Source organism: Phalacrocorax aristotelis, chromosome 1 (genome assembly GCF_949628215.1).
Source record: "Phalacrocorax aristotelis chromosome 1, bGulAri2.1, whole genome shotgun sequence".
Classification (NCBI taxonomy): Eukaryota; Metazoa; Chordata; class Aves; order Suliformes; family Phalacrocoracidae; genus Phalacrocorax; species Phalacrocorax aristotelis.
Window position 1 is genome coordinate 34005231 of NC_134276.1, and position 6729 is coordinate 34011959.

Below are 6729 nucleotides of genomic sequence, written 5' to 3' on the forward strand. Positions count from 1 at the left end.
TTCTTGCTGCTGGGGTTTTCCATATACTGGAAGTGGAAAAAGAGTATCTTAAAGTGTCTACAAGCTTTGGGCAAGCCCTGGGCCAGGGCAGAGGGCTCAGGAACCTTGGACTGAGACCACCTTTGTGCACAGCAGTTCTCTTGGTCTTGCTGAGAGGAGGCAGGACCTGTCAGCTCAACCTCCCATAAGGTCTGTGGGCAGCTGCCTGGAGAACTGTTTTTTTAGGGGCTTTACTGGTAAGGCCTGTATCACATGCCAGGCAATCCAGGAGTTGCTGGAAGCCAAACTACAGACGTCCAGGCTAGTAAAAAACTATGAGTAAGACAGCACTCTGTATGGCAGGCCTGAACAATTTCCTGAAGGATGGCATGGCTGCAGATAGCAGAATTAGAGACTTCAGGTAGGACAGAGCCGACTGTTACCTAGTAAGGTGCAAAAGGGAAAGTCTTCTGGATGGGGCATGGCTAACACAGGCAGCAAGGGCAGAAATTATTATTTTAATTTCACTTTGTGTTCTTTATCCCAATTTGTAAACTTTCCTGATAAACTCAAAAGAAAATGTGTGACACAGCCAAGATCCCCAATATCTAAACTCGAGTCTCTCCATCAGAGTGCCCGCTGTCACCATTGAAAACCTTGCCATTGTCTGCAGAGGGAACAGGGTTTTGCCTTTAGCCACATGCCATATGTCCTCTTCCACTGGGCAGGTGTTGGTACCACCAAACGAGCGCACTCAGCCCAGGCACAATTTTAACAACAGACAACTCAGTGACGTACGCAGCCAGTCTTTGGGTTTTTTTTTTAATACATACATTCTAAGAATGCATCAACACAAATGCAGTAAAACCCTGTGTGTAGAAGTGACAAATTCTGTACTCTGATGTTTACTTAAAGGCTCACAAGCAGCCTGACTTCTGTTGGGTAATGCTAGATTATCCATTTTTCCTTTACGCTGTGATGTGAGATTTGAAGACTGAACAAAACAGGGAAGGAATGAACTATAAAAGAATATGTCATCATGGAAATGAATTAAAAATTGGTATTGGTAACAAGAGCAAGAAAGAGAAATATCTCTCAAAAGATAGGCTGGAGGCTGCAATGTCGGTGTCTTTGATTACACCGAGATTCTTCTCCCTTCCCTTGGGATTTTAAGCAAAAAGAACTGAACTCCAGGTGGGGATTACAAGTTATGTAGTCTGCAGTGTGGTGTTTTACATTACAAGGGAGATAACTGAAGCAGGTCAGACTATATACTAGGACTAAAAGAAATTAAGAAGGTTTCCGAAGTTAAGACCTGCGGGTAATGTTTGAGCCTGCTCCATCTGTGCAGTGGCACTGAAGAGAAAATATTTGTTCTCCTTCCCACTTCTTTTTTCCCTGTTTGAACTCTTTACAGTCACAACATCTTCACACTTAACGGAAACTGAATATTGCATCGTGTTGTCAATACACCTGCTGTATTTTTCACTATTATTTCTATTAGCCTGGTTTCCGAAGGAAATGAAGTTTGTATGATTACACTGTCTACATGTAATAAAGTTTTCAACCTGCTGGCCAATCTTAGCCAAATTTGAAAGGGAGTATAAGTCTCAAAGATAATTAAGCTTCTGTGCCTTTCCTGAAAAGCAATGGCTGGCAGGGGAGGGACCCCAAAACACTGCCCCCCTCTGAAGGGTGGTGGGAAGGACCTGGGCACTCTGTGTGTTGTTCGGCTGCAGCCTGCCGGCCGATGAGCATGGGCACAGCTCCAGGGCAGCTGCAACTCTGCCCTGTTTTCCTGGTGCCTAGGGGATACAAAAGGGGACATAGATATCACAGGGGACATGGAGAAGAAGGGGAGAGGGTGAATTTATTGTGTGCGTCTGGGCAGGGGGGTGGAGACCAATTGCATCACCCAGTTGTCCCCTAATTTATAGGAAAACAGTTTTCATTAATTCATCTGCCCTCCAGACATCTCGTGGTTTATTAGGAATATTTATAAGCTGTTATTTCAAGAAGGATCTTCATGAAACCAATCTTTTATCCCTTTTTGGTTATAAAGCCAGGGTGCTCTCTGGGTGGCTGCATGGTTTCCTTTTCTTAATGGGAAGACAAATTAATGGATTTCCACTTCTGTCTGTGAGCTACTGCACCTTTGAGAGAGAATCAAGTCTTGTAGTATGCTGTCAAGAAAGTTTTGATGTCCTTTGCATTTCCATTGTCTCTAACATAAGGATAAACCTTTTAGGATAGGAGGGTGAAAAAATAACAATTGTCATTTTGACATCAAAGTTTAATCAATAGCATTTAATCCTTACTCATCTGGGACCTATGACTGACACAGTATCAGTTCTCTGTAATGGCACAAATGATCAGTTTTATTTAAATATTAAACCACTTATGTTTTTACAGAAGAACAGGTTTAAAAGAGTTAGGCATTTTTATATTCAATCCCTTGTGAGCTTTGCCCATGTTCAAGTACAGAGGGACTTGCAGAGACCAAGTGCTAATGCATGGCAAGCCTGTAACAGAGTCCTTGTTTATTTTTTGTGCAGAAATGGGGCACTGTCAAGGACCCTTTTGCCTGTTCTAATGATGGGGAGAGGTCACCTGGTGAACATATAAAATTAACATGTCTACTATTCTTTAATGAAATACTAGTTGTCTTGTGGAAACTCTGAGCTATAGTAATCCCCAGAATCTAGAAGGCAAGATGACATATTATACCCTCCTGTTTCATGTTTCCATTACACCGTGTCATGCATAAGAATGAGAAATGCTCTCTCAGATGCTGACTCTGCTCTTTCAGTGGATGCATAATTCTAGATATTTGTTGTGGGAAGTGACTATGCCCTGAGTACACACATGCAGTGTGACAGGAAACCCATTCTCTTCCTTTCCCATATGCAGAACAGGAACTCAATGGATGCTGGATGAATCTGTTTTGAGGAAACATGATTTATGGATAAAACTATTTTAAATAAACATGGCTTGTGGGTTAGCACTCGGTTTAGTTCTTGTAGCATGACCCATGGGAATGCTTCTTTGGAGTCTCAACCAGCACTTGATTTATGCTATTTGCTACCAGTTTGAGAGGGCGCATGTCATGAAGATTACTGTTGCACAGCAAAGAAGACTCGTAGCTCAAAAATCCCTGAAATTACAAGGCCAGCATGCATGCTACAGTTTTCCATATACAATCAGTCCTCAATGCAGACTTTCATGAACTTTTAGATTAATAAATTTGCACGGAAAATGCTGGTTCCCCAGCAGAGATAAAAAGCTTTTATTTAACATGGGAATATTGTGAGTAGAATAATTATATAAGAAGGTTCCAGAGTGCAATCCACAAAGGTTACATTTGTTTTAACAAAGAATGTGGTTTGCTAACTTAGCTTTGGCCTCGTTTGTCTATGTGCAATCTTAGTTGGAAAGTTTCTTAATTTTTTTCTGAAAGCTGATTGTTTTGGATTTTTTTTTTTTTATTGAAAGTAATGTGGTTGTCTTTCCTGGCAGAAGGATGGGAGAAACTAAATAAACTACTCAGCAGAAGTGTCAGCATCAAAATAGGGACCTCAGATGAACAGGTCCAGGCACGCTGAGCTGAGTTTAGTGACTTAGGTCTGACAAGGCAGTCAAACAGCATATGTGGATGTGTTCTGTCTGGCTCGAATTTGAGTGCAATCATTCTTTCCTTTGAAAATCTCATCCTAAAACAATAGTGGGAGTCTTGGGGGGAATGGAAGAAACTTTTCACTCTTTCAAACTGTGTGAGATCAAGAAAGGATTGAGGCATCTGAAGATATCTGGAACATTTCTAAATTGATTTTTTTTTTCAGCAAAACGAAGATACGTTTATCTCTGAGTCGATACACCCTCCTATTCATATTGAGCTCAAATCAAAGACATATTTATTGCTAGAACTGGAATCTTGCAGTTGGGACTATTTGTTATTTTAAGTGGAGTTTCAAAAGACAGGAAAGGGCACCAAGTAGTCAAGAAAGTTCTGCACAACTGGGTGACCATAATTTCTTGCATAAATATGCAATTGTACTGTGCCTAGCACATTCTACTGTACTGATGCATTTTTCTCCTTTTATTCAGGAGTCAGATTACTTGGAATAAAGGACGAGAAAGGTAAGAATAATGAATTTGTTTGCTTTTTTTAGTACCAATGCTGGTGTTAATTTAGCTTCATATTTGACATTTCATTATGAAAGCTTATGTGGTTTAATACTCAAGTAATATGAGAGGGGATCTTAAAATAAATGCTTTCCAACTCTGTGTTTGGGCCATGCAATGGCACATACCTATTCTGAAATGCATTCTTTCATAAAGAACTGCAGAACATGTATTTCAAATCAGAGGAAGTGCCAATGACATGGAAGGCATCTGCTGGGGGTGCCTTGATATTTAGGCTAAAACCTCAATACAGCCATGTTCTCTGTGTCACAGGCTGTGAGTGGATAAACACGGGCAGCTGAGGAATGTGGATGGAAATGCAGGAGGAGGCTCTGCAAACTTTCAGTGGTCTTAAGTGAAAGAGGATGACTTTGCCATGGGCTGCATTCTTCCTGCTATTTCCCATGAGCAAAAAGGGAAATGATTCGTATCAGTGGAGGCTGTCGGTGGAACACCACTATTGAATCAGAGCAATCAGGCCCTTTGTTTTCAAATGACCTTTTCATAAGGCTCACTGCACCTATGTTCTCTTCTGAAAGGGGTTCCTTACCCTAAATCCAGCCCCAGTATAAAGATTTTTGCAGAGCCTTTGCTTCTAGGCTTGGAGACTTTTGAGGCAAGTTCAGGTACTGACACACATTGTTCTTGCCTTAGGAGATGGCTTTGACATAGCTCTTTTTTTCAAGAGCTAGGATTTTACAAAGAGGAATTTTTAAAAATCAAATTTAAAAAAGCCCTTTGCTTTCAACTCTTCTCCCACAGATGCATATATTCTGCGACTTTCTTCCTCATTTGCTGCTCCAACAGTTATTTTAACATTTTTGCAGCAGGGTTGTATTCTGAAGACTGTATCTAAGTAATATTGTTGGTCTCCCACGAGTCATCTCTTCAGTTTTATGAGGAGTAAAATTGTTATTAAAAATTAACTCAAATTCACTACAGAAATGACAACGAGTAGATAAAGGCAGTTCCCCACAGGGGAAGAAATGGCCATCTTTTGCAGCCCACAGTGCTATTAGATTTTGTAAACTGTGGGCAGCTGAGGGAGTTCAATGCTTTGGATTCTTTGTTGTTTTTCACAATATCTACAATACCAATAATATATTTACATATGAACTGTACAAGAATTATGGATGGGTGAACTTTTTTAAGCCTTGTTTTCCTGTTGTTTTAAAAACACATTTCAGCTTGCTACGTTAATATATTGTTCAAAGAGTTATTAATATGTCTGCAGATAATTAGGACATTTTGTGAATTAAATTTACAAAAAGATAGAAATCCCTTCATGAAGGCTTTACATAATTAAAAGCTAAAACCTGTCGGAAGAAAAGGGAGACTTTATTTTCCAGTGGACTTAATCCTAGAGAAGTTGACTTTGATTTTTGTTTTTGCTGCAGAAGATAATTTTTAATTCTGTTTTCTCCCTCTTGTTACAGGGTACTGGAGAAATATTCACTTTTATCTGGCCTAGGCCAAATGACCTTCTAAAAGCTCCAAGAAAGCGCACTTTTATCATTGTGATTTTTTTCTTACCCTGACTTCAGCTTCACACCCACTTCATGAGCAATCTGCAGAGACTGGTTTCTTGCTGTCATTATTCACGCATATTTGAAGCAGCTGATTATGAAAGTCCTATTTAATTTTTAATAAGAGAATGTGTCATTTTTTTTCATAAATTGTTTTTCCTCTTGCAGAATGTAATTATTCCAGTCTTTGGGATCTCAGAAAAAGAAGGCATTAGTGGCTGCAGAAGCTGCAGTAATGTCTGTGTTTACTTGCTGCTCTATACCCAGCCAAAAAATGTCTCAGAGACTTGAACTGAAAAACCGGGTAGAGGGCTTTCTTTTGGGATGGGAAGGAGAAGTGTTGCTGGTTTGGGTTTGTTTGTTTTGTTTTGGTGGGGGTTTTCTGGAATTGTTTTACTATTGTATTCAATAGCAGACACTCAAGAAGAAATAGATGTGTGCATTGTAGACAGTATCTCTTAAATGGGTTCTTAGAAAAATATAACACATGAAAGAAATAAAACTTGAAATAACACTGAAATTTATTTGATTTCTCCCACATCTTTTGTGATATAACAGTTTTTCACTTTGCCTGTTTTACCTTGTAAACTTCTGTTACATGAGAAGGGAAAACGACTTTAAGGTTAGCGTTAGTTTCTTGCTTTTCTGTGTCCCTCTAATCTAATGGAATTTAATTTATATCTCCCTGTTTCTACAGATGACAACATTTTAATGTTTCCCAAAAGTCAGATGCAAGATATTTCTAATGGAAAAGAAGGGTCCACAGTACATGTTAGATAAACCACGCAGACAAGAAAAAGTATCTGTGGCATTTACAAGCACATCTGAGGGAAAGTTAAAGGTTCTCTGAGCAGTTTTTTCAGTCTGCATGCATGCCATGATATTTTTTCCATCACCCTTGCAATATGGGTACTTCATAATGGATCACCTGAAGTTTTCTTTTGAACCATGGATGTTGCTATGTTTGCTTTGCTCTCTGGGACTCTCTGCAATTGCCTTTGGCTCCCTTTGCCTCAAAGAATTACTCAAGTCTTTCACACTA

At 39.6% G+C, this 6729-nt stretch overlaps 1 protein-coding gene across 1 annotated transcript in view; it reads left to right on the plus strand.

Moving 5' to 3' along the window:
- EPSTI1 (epithelial stromal interaction 1) overlaps positions 1 to 6306 on the plus strand; it is a 49202-nt gene extending 42896 nt beyond the window's left edge. Inside the window, exons 11-12 of the mRNA XM_075087533.1 lie at positions 4084 to 4116; positions 5598 to 6306. The gene's annotated coding sequence lies outside the window, so the exon portion shown is untranslated. The remainder of the gene's footprint in view (positions 1 to 4083; positions 4117 to 5597) is intronic.
- Positions 6307 to 6729: the final 423 nt, after the last annotated feature.